This window comes from Meleagris gallopavo, chromosome 7, assembly GCF_000146605.3.
Source record: "Meleagris gallopavo isolate NT-WF06-2002-E0010 breed Aviagen turkey brand Nicholas breeding stock chromosome 7, Turkey_5.1, whole genome shotgun sequence".
In the NCBI taxonomy this organism is placed as follows: Eukaryota; Metazoa; Chordata; class Aves; order Galliformes; family Phasianidae; genus Meleagris; species Meleagris gallopavo.
Window position 1 is genome coordinate 35,313,743 of NC_015017.2, and position 17,024 is coordinate 35,330,766.

Below are 17,024 nucleotides of genomic sequence, written 5' to 3' on the forward strand. Positions count from 1 at the left end.
AGTTTCAAGGAAAGACTGATGGATTTTACTGCACTCTTCCAGGCGCGTTGCTAAAAGGTCATAAGAGTTCTGATTAACATATATGGCACAGCTGTTTTTCAGGCTAACGCAGTATTTGTCATTTCAAAGTACTTTTAAGATTTTGCTGCATTCCTTCCACTTGTTTGCAATTTGCAGATCAGAAATAATAAATCACTTTGGTGCACTTTTATGCTTTTTACTTGGCGGAGAACACGGAAAGATGGGAGAGAAGGAGAGCACTGACAGGACACCAGCAGAGTCCGGCAACGCCAACTCAAGTTAAAGATTAAAATTAAGCCTTGTCTTGGGACTGCGATATTTTGCTGGTGATGATGTGTTTGAAACTTGTAAGGGAACCAATGTCAGATTTAGAAACTGCTGAAGTTATTTTTTTCTTTTTTCCAGCACTCCCATTTTCTTTTCCTTTCAGCAATTCACTAAACTTAAAGAATAAAGAGCAGAGTGAAATCAGAGTGAAAGAGCATATATATGTGCAATTCCTGCAACTCATGGCTTTTTTTTTCATTAGTTTTATGAACTACTGTGCCGTATTTCAACAAGATGAAAGAGAATTCAACTGAAATTGAATGAAAACTGATCCTGATCCACACTACTTACATTCCTTAGAAAATTTACGAGCAAGTCATTTGAAAATACAGATTATTCTCTGAACATATATCAGATTTATGATAGGATAGGTGTCAGGCAGACAATCAACACTCCTACATTTTCCAAAAATACATAGAACATGAAATAAAGAGATATAAAGAAAATGAAATTACCACAATTTTTTTCCATTAGTTTCTCAGAAACCACATCAAAGAATGCTAGTAGGCTCAGTTTTCAGGTGATGAGAATCATCACTGTGTGATCACTTGGTGGGATTTTTCATAATAATAATAATAATTAGAAGAAGCATTACAGCCCCTATATTCAGTCAGACCACTTGAATTACAGCCCCAGATTACAATCAATAGCTGCTTGCAACTGAGTTATATGCATGGCATTGATGTACAGGGCAGAATAAATGACTGTCCCCTTCACCTCCCTGTCTCCAAATGATACCAGCATATTTTAAGACAAATATCACTTTGGTGGAGAAAGCTGCTTAATACACGTCATTGAAAGACTGAAGAAAACTCAAAACCAAACAGGACAGTAAAGGAGCAGCTAATAAAAACACAGCATCCTATAAACATCACCAAGTATTCGAGAAAAAAAAAAATCTCTTTTTTTCTTTTCTTAAAATGTTTTAAAATAATGTCATTGTTAAAGTCCTTGATAGTGACTAGAAGCAGATGGCTTATTACATCTGTTGTTATCATCCTACTGTTACCTTGTGCTTCCTACATCTGTAGTATTTATCCACCTATCGTGCCACCTTAAACATAGCCTGTAAGACATTTGAAGAACATACAATTCAGTGACATGTACAGACAATGGCTGGAATAGGAAGGATCATATCTTCTAGCTGGCCTGCAGGTACCCTTGCAATACAAACAGCAATTAATTGTAGGGAGGAAAGAAAAAAAACAAGCTGGCAAGTTACAAGAACAAACTCATCAAAGAAGAAAAGATTTTCTGGGAGAGGAAGACTGCTGTTGCTGCTCGTGTCAGCAATCTTAGAAAACTGAGGGACTAAATGTCGGCTGGGACGATCCAAATGAATCCTGAACTATAAATGGAATGGTAATAAACAAAGCTATTTCTCAGCTGACCCCCCTTGGATTCTGTTAACAGACAAACAGCATGTTCATAGCCTATGGCAACCTGCAGCCTCCCAGTGATAAAATCATGACAGCTAACAGATGAATCCTTTCTGAATTCTATGAAATAAATTAATAATCGTAGCAGCATCATTACAGCAAAACATCCATCTTCTGCAACAGCTGTTCCTCCATTGCATGTTGCATTTATTTTCTGTTCTTGCCTTGCCCTATGCAGTACAACTTAACTCAGAGACTGAACTTCAGTAAATCAGTTGCAGGCCTATAGAAACATATAGAAAATGCTTTTTAAATGCATTTTCATCAGATTGTACAAAATGTCAGCTTTTGTTTGAGCACAAACACATTACTAGATATTCTATCCCTAAAAAAATTTATTTTTAAAAATCAGTAGATTGATGAGAATCAAATGCAAACTCTAAAGAAATAATCACGCTGGGTTTCATCTAAAACCCAGGCATTGTATCTAATTCTGACCCACCTCTGTAGGATCATAACACCTTTCTCAGGCAGTTTTGTTTTACCCACTACACATTCCATGCAGGAACTGCAGAACATGCTTTTATCAGACACAAAATTATTTTAAGACTAACATCCCTTAAGGGCTCTACAAATCATACATATACAAGGCAGTTTCTCAGGAGCCCTGAAGATTTACAGGAAGCAGATTTTGCCCTATTTTGAATTAAAATAAACTTAGTCTTCTTTAACACAACATTGGTGTTCACTCAGCAGTTAAATTACCTCAAAAGCACAGCTCTGTATTACAAGGGTCATCTCTCTGGTGTGCTCGCAACAGCAGTTAATAGTTGCAGAAGCATCTCGGGGCTTTGGAAGAGCTTCAGCAGCTGTATTTGTCAAACCTAGATGCATACAAATTGTCTAGTAGATCTAGTTCTGTTACCGACTCACTGTCTGAGATGAAATTCAGTTCTTATCTTTAGGGTGTGTGTGTGAACTGATGATAGCTGTACTTACTCACTAGCCACAGAATACAGTGGAAATTGTGGCTGACAAAGCAGTTGACCTCAATTTTGCAGTGAAATTAATTGAAATTCAAATTCACAAAAGGAAACCTTCACAGATTGTCAAAAAAAAAAATCAGACAACATAATTACTTAAACATTATTTTATTTACACTTTCACTATGCTGTCTGAATATCTCACAGAGACAGGAAAAAAGCAGAAATATCTTATATAGAAATACAAAATGTATATTCCAGAAAGTCAAGAAAATGCAGAGTTAGTTTGCTGCACATCTACACATCTCTCCAACAAGGGACCAAGTCCAGGTCTCTGTATTATAGCATCGGTGCAGAAAAGACAGCAAAATGCAAATGATTTTTCCCAAAATGTTTACAAGAACATTTCACAGCTTTCCTGCTTAAAGACTAAACAAAGTAAATGAAAGAAAAATTATTATGCCTAATTACTTCTAGTGAGATATCATACCTACATTAAGTCATTGTCATTAAAAGCTTCAGTGATCATATAGTAACTGGAAAAATAATGTAAGTGGCTTGTAATGTTGAGAGAATTCAGTTAAGCCTAACCAGCTCCCATCTGCTCTAGTTTGCATCAGAATATCTCAACCATTTATTTATGTAAGTTGATGTTTGTCAGGATTCCCAAGGGCTTCTTTTCACTCCATGTCAGAACAACACATGACAAAGTGTTATCATATTTAGATAATGAGACAAAATACCCTTCTGTTAATACTGAAATGCCCTTCCTCAACCCCTTTGGTTTCCTACCCACATCTGCTGTGGCATGGGAACTGTCTCAGAAAAATGCATCTTTTTCCTTTTTTTCATATCTTTATTAGTATGAAACGGTCAGGAATACACCTTGCACCTCATCAAATGCACAACATGCGAAAGAGTGAGACTTAAGCATATTACATTATCACAGCCCTGGTCAGAAACTGATGCAGACTAAAGGTGGTCAGGAGAGAGCAAACAGCACCAGCACGGCTGCTTAAACTAGCACAACATTCCTAAGTAATGTGCAGCTACAGCCTATTTCTTCCAAGTTCTTCGCATGATGTGTTTAGGGAGCCAAACTGCTTAACATGGGGTCATGAAAGCCATTTGAGCAGACAGGCACTAAAGAGGAAAGCATTTGTGCCTGAGTCCTTCTTGGATTGCAGCCAGAGTACTTTACAGAGAAAGATAAAATTTAATTAAGTTTCATAGGTTAAAAACATTTCCTCGCTGTTGTTGTCTGTCATAATGGTTTAGAAATGCCTAATCAAGTCTCTTTCTCCCTTTCACCTTCACATTTGTTATTAGTTCATTGTCCTTGAAAGCTCAGCTGCAGACAATTTTTTTTTTTTTCCCCTTTTTTCTTTTTAATTTTAAGTGATTATTAAAGCATTTATTCCAAGGAAGAAATAGAGATGGCACAAAACAAATATGTTGTGCACAAAAATCTGAAAATCTATACGATGATCTCTTGAAATAGAGGGCAGTATAATATTTTAAAGTTGTGATGTAGACATTATTCATTCACTAGGAAGGAGCACTGTATCATACAATGTGCTGTCAGCTTTTACAGGCTCAAATGATCACGGGACAAACATCTCACGGCAGGTGAGGGCATTCAGCCTCTATTCAAGTCTGAACTTCTGATTGTGATTTTGGTTGAGGAAAATCAAGTTTGGAAAGGGAAAAATCTGAATGACCTCCACAAAGCAGCCCTGGATTGTGAAGGGAAACAAGCTGACCTATACTGCAGTGAATGCACAGCACCGTTTACTGTAACTCTGCTCTGGAAACCAGCTTGGGATAGAAATAAATAGAGCTTCGTGCCACAGTGGTAAGGAAAAACTTTGGTAACAGGGATCATGTCATAACTCTTCTTTTCACTGTGGGGCTCTACATCATGATGACTTTCATCGCACTGCAGCAATGTACAAACTGATAATCCCTGTCTATTTGAATTGTTGAGGCAATTCAAAATTAGCCAGTACTCTGGAAAAAATCAGAAAGCTCCACATAGAAAAAACAGGAGGTACCAGTCTTGTTACTAGAAGTATAAGAGAATGTACAAAGAACAGCCATAATTAAATACAGGCTGAAACAGAAAATTAAGGGAAGTTTCCCATGAAATAATTTTCTTGCTCTTATACAGATGAGCAATTTTTCTCTTTTTCGAGGTTACCTTCTTTGCCTTAATCTTAGAATTACACCTTAATATATTTGCATATGCATTTACACATTCTTTTGATACTATTTTTCTACAAACTTTCCATGCAATAAAATGTTTTCTCTGCTTTTCCCCCAGTACTGTCCCCCAGTAATCCTTCCATTTGCTTCTCCTTTTCTTTCCCTTTCTTTGTACACAAATTCTCTATTAATACTTTCCCATTCTTCATCCCAACCTTCCACCTCGTTGTCTACCTCACTGCTCCCCACCCTGTCCTACAACTCTGTTCTCTCTTCAATACACATCAGCAAGGCCCCTAATATCTTGCAATGGCAGGCCTGGTCACCGTTTAACTGATGGAGTTGCAAATGACAAGTTCATGATAGAGTGAACTGCAAGTATTGTCCTCCAAATTCATATGAATATGAACTTCTAAGGCTCCAACACAGCCTTTTATTTGGGGCAGGAGGGCGGTCTTCCACTGTTAGGGGACTTCAAAAGCGCCACTGGTTACACAGTTTTGTTGAGTTGTGACTCAAGTAAAGAACAAAACAAAGATGAATCATGAGGACCTTAACCTGGAAACCTGTCATTCATTCTGGTCCGTTCTCCTGCTGCCTCCTGAAAGTCTTAGCTGCACATGGAGCAGACAGCAGGAGCTGTCATCACCAGTTCCAGAACAAAGTTAAGGAATGGCACACTCCAGTAACCTTGCCCTCTGCTTTAGAGTTCACTCTCACCTGGTGCACAGCTGCTCAAAAAGTAGTTTCTGCCATCCCTCCCCTCATTGTCATTGTAACAGGCTACAAAGTTCCCTGAAGTCCTTTCAAATCTGTGATCTTTGGATCCTGTATCTCATCCTAAAGAGATGAAAGTGGATGAGTAAACCATTCAGCTCAGAAAGTGAGGTATGAGTGGCCTAAGCAGGAGGACTTAATTAAATTCAAGATACATCCAACCCAATTTGAAGTACTATTCGGCTGACCTGTCCTGGTGATCAGGTCATGCCGTACAAGAGCCAGCTATCAAGCTTCAAACAGGAAGCAGAAGAGAAACTTGTCTGCTCTCTAATGTGGCATCCAAAGCTCTTACTCAAGAGAATCTTTGTAATGCATATGGCACAGCATTAAAATTCAAGGGACTGAAGGTAATCAACAGTTGCTACCTTACTTATGTCAGTGGGGCTCACCTAGAAAACATACACATGCTTATACTTAGACATGAAATTACTACTCATTAACATATGAAGGTATTCAATTCACTTTCATGTATCAAGTTGTTGACTGGTATCCCCAGTTGTGCTGTTGAACCAAGTTCCAGATGAAAATCAGGCACAAGAAAACTAACCCAAACTGAACTGCACTGGTCCCAGAGTGGCTGTCAGCCCACAGCAGTCTTATAATCTGGTTTCATGTACCCATATTATTTACTTACACAGTCTCTTCCCAGAGCTTCAAACTGCTCATAAATTTCTTCAGTCCTCATGGCAGGTTATTTTGGGGCTCTTGTGGTATTTCACGCCCAATATTATTCCATGCCATTTCCAAAAGGATGAGATCGATTATATAGGGAAGGTTGCCCACACTGTAGATAAATGTACTCTGAGCCAAGCTCTGAAGTACTGGTTTGTTTGTTCTGAAGCCCTTAGACACCATTAAGGATCAAGAATTTTAAATCCACTCCTGTACCACGTAGCCCATGCTCCCACAAGTTCATTCTTTCTGCATCAGCTACATCTAACACGGAAGTGGAAAGCATTATGCAATATTTCTAATTATGAACTTCTAAATTCCAGACTTACGATGTTGCCATATCTCAGAATTTAAAAAAAAATCCATTAGACATTTCATGCTATCACAATTTTAGAGAAAAGTCCAAGCTGTGCACCTTAAAGTGCTTAAGAACAAGAAAACATAACTTGTGCTTTATTGTTACTCAGAACTCAAAGGATTTATAGCTGAGTGTTTGGATTTAACAGAACTATTAACCTTACCGTACAGGGCACAGAGCTCATGCTCTTTCTGAGAGCCCTCATAGAACAATTTGTGTCTACAACTTCTCTTAACACCCACCAGTGCTTCCAAAGACACAGAAATAACCCAATTCCTGATGGGAACAGCTGTGTCTTAGAAGAGCATGGCCAGAAGTTATTAGCTCCCATGCAGAAATCAAGCCTCCAAAAATGTGGTATCCACCACTCCAAATTGGAGCACACAGATATGCTAAGGTTCCACTCACTGTTGTAATGACGTGGCATGGAAAATAAATGAGATTAAGCCACCACCTCAGCTCGTTTCAAAATAAATGATGTTACCTGCTTCAGTTTAACGTGGTCAAGTCTTCTGCGCTGCATTTTTGACTCCCTAAAATCTGGTTTAAAGAACATTTTGTTCCTATGGTTATAACTCTCTCCCAAACACCTGTCAGTGCATTCTATACTTACCCTTTTTTTGGAACAGTCTACTTGAAAAAGAAGAAAATAGTAGAAGCAGCAAATTATTCTCTTGCAACAACCCAGATATACACCCTAAATCATAAGCATTCAACTCATTAATAGCATTTCCAAACCCCTGCACAGCACTAATGCAGCATAAAGAATGTCCACAGATCTCAGATACTTTCCCAGGCTGACACTTGTAATGCACAACATGTTTTCAACCATCTCCACCATGGTTTTCACTTCAAAAGCACTCAGGCACAGGTGTGAATTGTATTGCCCTTTATGCCTGAGGATCTAATGTCTGCTTCACATGCCAGCAGTTCAATGCGCTTACCAAATTTGGACCATGGTCCCCTAAGCCAAGCAAAGGCCCTTCTGGAAGTAAAAACTATAATGGTCAGCTGGTAACTGGAAAACGGGAAATGGTAGAAAATGCAAATATTCAGATAGTAATAAAGCATATATGTATTTTCACATCAGAAGGAGAAAGGATTATAGGCTCTTGGGACCAAAGCATGGAAAACAGCAATTAGAAGCCTATATTGTTTCTGATTTTGATCCATCTGAAAGGGCTCCATAAGTAATCAAAAACCCCCCAGTTTATTGTTTTTGTTTCTTCTGAAAATTTTGCAAGAATCAGAAAAAAAGTCTCCCAGAAAAAGAGCTAGTATCTTCTTTTTTTGTTGGACAGGCGTCCAACCCATAAAAGTTCCTTCTAATCCAAGTGAAAAAAAAATAGCTCTTATTTTCTTTTAGAAAGTATTGGAGGACCACACTTTACTGAATTAATCACATCGTTAAATCAGAGATGCTTTTTTTTGTTCTCTCACTCCTTGCTCTTAACACTATTATTTTGAGTAATCTACGATTACAGAAAGGACTAATTTTTCATTGATGTGGCACTATGTATTAGTCAAGAAGGTTTTAACAAAATTTCAGTCTTTTCTGTGAATCTTATTTATATTGTGAGTTAACTTGTGACTACTGATAAACACAGTTTGGTCCTCAGTTTGATCAGACTTGCAGAGCAATTTACTGTATTTTTTCCATCAGATGAAAAAAGTAATAAGTACCGTGAACATGATATACAATTTATCCTTCAGGCAATTTCAGCAGTTCAATTGGGTAATTACACAAAGTAATTCACATCTCTACAGCTAGATCCAATAATGAACTGTTGAGTCAAGTCCTGGAAACACAAAGGTATTCCTGAGGATCCCTACGCCTTCGGCACTCAGAGGATCCTGAACACACCTACGGAAATCAGCAAACACTTGGAGCTCCAAAAAAATCAACCTTCAGATGCATGACTGATGCTATGAAGACTCCCACCCTCCTGCACCATCCTACTGCTCTCACAGTGTGTCTAGCTGCATAATAGCATCAGGCCAAAACACTGGTCAGCCTAAAGGAAAACCTCTCTGAAATGAACGTGATGGGATAAATGCTGGACTTCTTGCTTACAGGCAAATTGCTCTAATTTAACATTCCATCATTAAATAAAAGTTGAAAGTGTTCCAGGCAAACATATGAAATAAATCAGGACATGGAAGAAGAAAAGGGGGAGAAAGAAATAAAAAGCAAGAAACCTTCCCTGAAATTCAAAATGGGTTACACATGACTGCAAAGAATTACACAGAAAACAAACTTTATACTGCCTAATCCACTTCTTCAGCATAGGAAAATGGTATGGTCTCTGCTAGGACTGAGACGTAATCAGATTTTCTTAGTTCCATTTGCTTCACAGATCACGTACAAGTTACCCTATAACATATATACTGAGTAATCTGCTGTTCATGCCAGAGATAAAAACATTGAGATTGACACATAAAGTAATTGAAAACAAAGCATTACATTGGCTGTATCTTTTAGAACGTCTGCTTTAAAATATTGCTTTATAGTATCAGATCCAATAATTTCTTATAAATTACTTTAATCACAGCAGCATTAACAACATGCCTAAGGCAGGCAGGTAGAAACATATCTAACGGCCTAATTCAGGTGCCAACTGACTGCAGAAAAAGGAGTTTCAGCTCAGATTCTAATCAAAGAAAAGATCAAGTTTCCTGTAGTTCTAAGTCAATTGTAGGAATGATTAAAGGTGCATCCACCTGCCTTGCAGGTGCTTCTCACCTCCCTCATCACAGCCCTCCTTACAGCCTGGTCCTCCAAGGTGTCTGCCAGCAATTAGCCCTAATGAGCCAGTAGGACTTTCCAGAGAGAGATGCTGACAAGCTTAATTGCAGAAAGCAAGCATAGAGTCTTTGGCTGCCCAAACTTTTTCTGCTTTTTCAGGTACTCTGCAAAGCTCATGCACTGCCCAAGCGTACCTCCAAATAGCACAGTTAGGAGACAATGCCAAACTGCTATAGATTTCTGGATGCTCAAGAGCAGTTTTTGTTCAGAAATTGGAATGGGGGACATATTCTGAGTGCAGACAGATTTGTTCATATTTTGAGAACTGTTCCATGCATCCACTGACTTGCTTTTCCATTAAAATAGTTATATTTTCTGTGAAAACAATGCCTTACATTTTACTTTTGTAGATACTGTGTGGTGTAGTTACATTAATTACCTTGCAGTTACTCCGATTATAATATGGTTCTTATTTTGATGTCTGTAATTACTATCACTTCATAGTTAGAAGTTTAATTTAATGCCTGAATTACTTTTAATTGCTACTTAAGTTCCTTACTTTCATATTTGATACATGCGCTTACTGTAAAATTCAGCTATCAAAAGATTAACTAAATTAGCCTATTTTCAAATTAACTTTTATTCTTGGGCAATTCCTAGTCATCTGTGTGCTCACATCTTTAATTAGTCCCTATAACATTAATGGATTTTTGTGTTGGGAAGACACTACCTTAACTGCATTGTCCTTTTTGTGTCTGGAAATAGCACAAAATTTCTGAGCTCATGTGCGACAGCAATGACAGAATTATATTTAAAACCTACTTTATGACACAATACAACCCTACTGAAAACCATCAGTAATGATGCAAAGATCATAACAAGCACTTATTTCCTGAGATATCGGTAAGGCCTACAGACAATAAATAAATCTCACAGGAACAGTTCCACCAAGAGCTTGTAATACATGCAGTTTTCTCATAAATTCATAAACTCCATTCATATCCTTTTAGTTCTCATTTTACCACACAGACAACTCAATTCATTTCAAAACCAACAAGGTCGCCAATGAGTACTATCTGAATGTCCTCAACATACTGCCAAAACAACAGGCAACTTCTCATTGCTACAATGACAGCAGCCAAGACTGGCATTCTACACAATAATAATGTCATTCAGCCATTTGAAGTTTGGAGCAGATAACACAATAATTACATATGAAACTCATTTTTTATCTTTCTGTGTAGCTAAAGGACATTTATATCATTTTGGATTGGATATAAAATAATTTAAAGAAATTCATGCAGTTCAGGTTAAAATAGTGTAGGCGTCTTTGAATAATTAGAAAGATCAGCTCTTACTCAGTGCAGCGAAATGTTTTCCATTCATGAGGTTGGATTTACTTTGCAATTTCTGAAAGTGGAGTTTGACATCAAATGACTAAACTGGATTTTAGATGATCCAGGTCCTTCATGGTGAGAACCATACTTTTTTACTGTCTATACTACAGTAGGATCCTGTTTCATATCAGATCTTAAAAACAACCATACAATGTTTAAAACAACCATGAAAGTACACATTATAGCTCACATTTTCTAGCAGACTTTCTGAGATACATACAATTTTAAAATAGATGTCTAAATGTTGAGTAGCAATCGATATCTTTCAATCCATCTCATCACATAACACATAGAAATGTAGATGCATTCGCCATTTTATGTGTATATCTGGTTAACAACTTCTACGTTCAAGACAGCAAGTGACACAGCTCAAGTTGAGGTTTTCTATATGAGCTGTTTCATTGATTTTGATAACACTGTTCCAATAGGTAAAGTTAAGCACTGTTTTAGAACTGAAGTTTACCAAAAACTACTAATAAATACACGATAGTGTGTAACAAAGAGAAAATGAAATCTTCAAATCATTACAAAACCAAATGAGATGAACTTACATAGGTAGAGAATACCATCAGTTCTGAATGAAGTCAACAGGAACAACAAGAATGCCTCCCTTCAGAACCACCCTCATTTAAGCCTGTGAGATAGTAGTATGCAGACAGCATTTATTCCTAAAGAATGCTCAGAAATGAACATTCTCAGTCCATTTGTTACCTCTTCTATTTGGTGACCAGCATTATACAAGCATGGCGAAGAAATCTGTCTGATGACAAATTCTGCTCAGCTATTCAAATCCCTTGCATGCAGCATTCCTGATAAGGATCTAAAATTGTTTTACCAGTGTTAATGTGCAAGTTAATTGAAGGTCTTACATGAATCCATATGAACAGCTGAAAACTGATTTAAAAACCCATATGAAAGGTACTCTAAGCCAATGCTCCTTTACTCTGTTGATTAGTTTCTTGATGAGACTACACAGAGAAAAGAAAGAAATTAAGTAGAGGGGCAAAATAGCATTGAACAATACAATGACACCATTTAACAGAGTACAGATGCTTCTGTCCACAGTGCAGATTGCCTCTTTCTCTGTGCATGTACAGACATACACACATACAAACCACCATAGACATCACCCAACCTGAACATTTCATTCTTGGGATGTTGGAAAAGCAAACAAAGGGACAGAATGCACTTAATTTTGTTCTGTTGATTTTTTCATATGTAGAAGCTTATTTTTTTTTTTTTTTTTTACTGTTGATATTCAGAGTCAACAACCTGCTGCATATGAACAACACACTTTTCACATACTGGATATGTTCTGTGATACCAGAAATGAGGACTTTTCAGTTTTCTTAAAACCTGTGTTCTGGTTCTTCTTTTATTGGGGGGTGCCAACTATTTTTATATTGTGGAAACTCTATATCAGCATCAGTAAGTGGTAGGGTTAAGTGACATCAGAACAACTCTCTGCTTGCCTTATTTATCCTTATGTTAATCACCCAACTAGCAGCAGGCACAGCTCATAATCACACAGAATGGGTCCACAGATCCTAAGTCAATTAATACCTTACATATTTGTAATTCAAATGATACCTAACAACCCTAATTTTATGTGGGATAGCTAAAGCATTAGTGGCCTCTTACTATTATAACTGGTCAAAGTGATAGCCAGGAGTCAGCCCTTTGAGCCCGAACCACTGACCTGATTTTTCCCACAGATGATAAAGGTGAGAGACAGATGTGGCCTGTGCTACAGGTGGTCTTCCACTACAAACCCTACCTGTGCCAATCTTAAAAAATAAATGAATATTCATCTTTGCTTGAGGTTTCTGAGTCCTACAGTAAATGAACAGTGATAGTAGATACAGACAAAAGGGAAAGGTTTGTCACAGTGTTTAATAGCCTAGGTATCCAAGGAACTAGACGTCAAGTGTGATCCTTTCCAACAGCTTCTTAGCTTTCTGTTCTCATTGGCATCATCTCATGGGGTAAAAGAAACATCAGGACAAAGCAAATATGCTTTTATATATACACACATATAGACTCTATGATCATCAGTTCTGAATCAAATAGCTAGTTTTATTTGCTTGCATATGTGGAAATATTTGTAAATGAATATAAACAGTAATTGCTGGCACCTATAGCAATTTTCAGCTGAGCTAAATTTCAAATATATTTGCATAGCTCCTGCAAATCACCTTTTGCGGCACTTTTTACTGGATACAAGCTTCAGCAATTACTGAAAAGTAATCAGCACGGAACCTTAAAATACACAGAGGATTAACTTAACAAGAAAAAATATCACAAAACTACGTATCTCAAATTACTGCCCAGCGTTTCATTAACTTTATGGTGAACATTAAACAAATAGTATTAATGGAAAAGCTGATTTATCTGCAGGAGTATAGTTATCATGAAAACTTTTTTCTCATTTTTAATTTAGTCTGATATTTTTAATTAGGTGTGAATCTTTAACTATATTCCACAAATCCTTTTTCTAATGCAGCCTATGAATTTTTAAATTAGATTTGATTTCTTAGTTAACTACTTTCTGCAAATCCCATTAATAATAAAATTTAAACTCGGGAAATAAAAAAATAAAGATACTGAATTAAAATGATGTGTTTTGTTGGATGCTACCTTACCATCCAACCTTTCCTGGAGAGTTTATGTCAAAATTTACATCTGTAAATAACACAAAGGTATTTGAAATATTGTCACATAAGCTTACATAAGATAATTTTCCAATATATGTAAAAAATTATATGTAAAAGCATGTATAAAATTTATCTCATTATCTAGGTATATTTATTTGAGAACATCTAAACAGCAAAAAAAAAAAAGGGCATTTCCAGTCTAGGGAAAGAACGTATTTTTCATTTTTAATATCTGAATGATTCCTAATTCTCAACTTGTTATATTTTCAACAAATCTACTGTTAGGCTATCTTCTTTCAGGCCTAATTTAAAAAAAAAATTCTTTTCTTCATAAAAAAATTAAAAGAAAAATTTTTGCATTTGGATTTTTCATTCCATGTTTCAGTTCTTCATAGTAGATACTGCAAGTGAACATCCATATTTTGTTCTGATTGTAAACAAGTTCCTTATGCCTCAAATACTGACACAAAAAACAGATGGAATTACATAAACGGTTCTTATAATGTCAGAATTCATGATCTCATTTTAAAATGTAGAAAATTTAGGAACAAATATGTATTTCTTTTACTTTCCACTTCAGTTGGAATATCTGAACAAGTACAGAACTTGGACACTTTCAGCTACTGGAAATTAGCTGGGAGGGAAATAATTATATTCTAATTTAATGTAAATGACTGAATTTCTTTTTCTTCTGTTACTAAAAATGTTTTCCAGCAAATACAGAAGTCTATTCCTCAGCGGTTTGACCCTTCTTAATGGCCATGTCTACATAAAGAAATGCCGTCATTTTCAGATGCTCATTTTCAGCTACCATTATACATTTCTTGTATATGAGCAATGTAATAATACTAAACTCAAGAGGTAATTAGTGATTAGTTTCGAGTGCTGATTTATCCAATTAATTCCACAACCATGTTAAGGCTTATTTAATTTCCAAAACTTATCAAATTTTGCTGTTTGCTCTCCTGTTACTTGCAGACACATGGTAATTCACCAGTCTTTTCTATCTCAGTCCTCCAGCTGATGCGATCATTTACATGATATATTTATCAAGCTAAAGAATCTTGTTTTGGGTAATTTAACATAATGAAGCCTACTTGTATGCTGGTTTATCATTAAGGTTACAACATACCAATGATGTATTATTACACTGCAGAAATATTTGAATGGTTCAAAGTAATATGCATTTCTTTGAAACATCAAACAATTCGGAGTAATTAATTCATTCGGATTAATTCATTAATATATGATCATAAGAACGTTACATTTGTAATATTCTAATATGTCTTTAACGATATTCTGAATATTAATGTCAGCACACCATCAGCTGAGAGGATTAGAAACTAAAAAACTACACTTGAAATGAAGCCATTGTGGAAAAAAAAAATAATTGAAGATGCATCTATCTCCTTAAATGTCTTAGTACTTGTTATTCAAAGAGAAAACACAAAAGAGAAATTCCACATTTAATTCCTGCAGCTTTCTTTATACTGCAAGGAATTAATAATTCCTCTTTGTAACTATGTGAATTAGCTAGAAGAAAATTCTTTCCCAGTTTTGTTTTTTTTTTTAAAGTGCATGCTTTAACTGACTGATAATACACCTGCTATAGCACCATTTCATCTCTAAAGGTCAAGAAGGAGCTTTTCACAGAGCCTTAGGCTGCTCATCTGCTGATAAGCTTATTTGTAGCACTTTCAGCCCAAGAACTGGGAAGACAATCACAATGAACAACAAGAACTTATGAGAGACAACCAGATTACTAACAAAGAATCACTTGGAACTGGTTGGCAAGTTTCAAGTTCTCTTTTCTTGAGGGAGTACTGGATTCTCCAAGCAGAGAAATGGCTATCAGTCACTGAAAGAATGTAGGAATGGCAATAATAAATCCATATTCAAATAATCAACTTCAGACTCAACTTTATTCCTTCCTTGTATGAATGGCTGTCCAGAGAACCAGCGGTGGCTCAGCAGGTCTCCAGAGCACCAGCAGATGTGGAAATGTCCATACAAGTAATGCTATTATGAGGCAGGGATATACAGGGCTCGGTGTCCCAGACCACCAAAAAAAAAAAAACAATGGTTCCACAGCCAACAAACCAAACTTTCAACACATGAGGATGTATAACATCTCTCTTTATTATTTATATTCTCTGCTTGAACTTTATTTCTCCAAACCTGGGCAAAAGTGCTTGTTCAAACTCTGATCTCTTCATTTATTTGAAAGAAATTCAGTTTCCTAACTCACACAATGACTTTCTGAAGGGAAATTAAAACTGCATCCTGAAGAGCTAAGTCGACACATCAGAGGGGCTCTGTACAACTCATGTTGGGTACACCACTTGAGGTACCTGCTGATGGTGAAAACTGTACTCGCATATGCCCTACCTCTTTGCAGCTGAGTAGGCAAGGCAAACTACTACATCTTTGGAGGAGCTACAGGACTAAGGGTTGAAAAATGAGCAAAATTCTGGTCCTTATGGTAGAGGACAAGAGGAATACATTTGAAAACTAGAGCATAACTGCTCGATAGAAGAGAATGCTATTTTAAAAAGGATGTAAGATGCCTCTAGGACCCAAGTAAAAGCCATTACACTCAGCAAAGCTCAATTCCTTCTGTTCTGCACTACAAACATTCTAATGATTTCCTGAATGACCCCACTGTTTTTGTGTGCAATCTTGCTGGCTAGAAAGTAGTGCATTAGTAACTTCTGAAATATAATCCACATAAACACCTCGTTATCCTATTATCTGCATTACATTGCAAATAACAACAGAAGACATTACATGAAGCGTTTAATACATCATATTATTTAACTGAGTTCTCCTAAACAGACTGTATTTGCACACACCACCTTTTTCCTTTTAAAATCTGAGATCAACATAATTACAATTCTTTCAATTCTTCAAGTAGTACAAGATACGTTTTTAGTATGCTGATACACTCTAAAGTGAAATATTACCAGAGACCTTTAGACCCATAATTAAATCCATGTATTTCCCTCTCAATTCCATGCTCTGGAATTATACCTGCTCTAAGCAGGTCTCCTTTTGTGAGCTTTTACAAGAATCACAGAACTGCATGAGAAATTTCTGGTCTTTTGTTTTATACTAAATTTGAATTCTTTTTTATTTTTTGAAAATACTTGATTTTCAGTGAATGATCTAAAGTACTAACTGAATTAAAATGACATGACATAGTTAGTAGAAAACTTAAAATATTTAGAATAAGATACTTGTCCATTGCAATACTTAGAAATTATTCTTATGATACTTTCTCTACTCTCTCATTATTTGGGACATTATGGTTGTGATAGCTGGACAAGATGATCTTAGAGGTCTTCTCCAACCTTAATGACTCTTTGATTCTATGATCTTTTCCTTGAAAATACAGAGTCCATTTCTGAAAAAAGTACTTCACACTGTTACTAAAAGTGGCTGGAAAAGTTACAATTAAGTTGTGGAATCTTCTGAAAGATCAAAATTAAAAAGATCTTTTCCA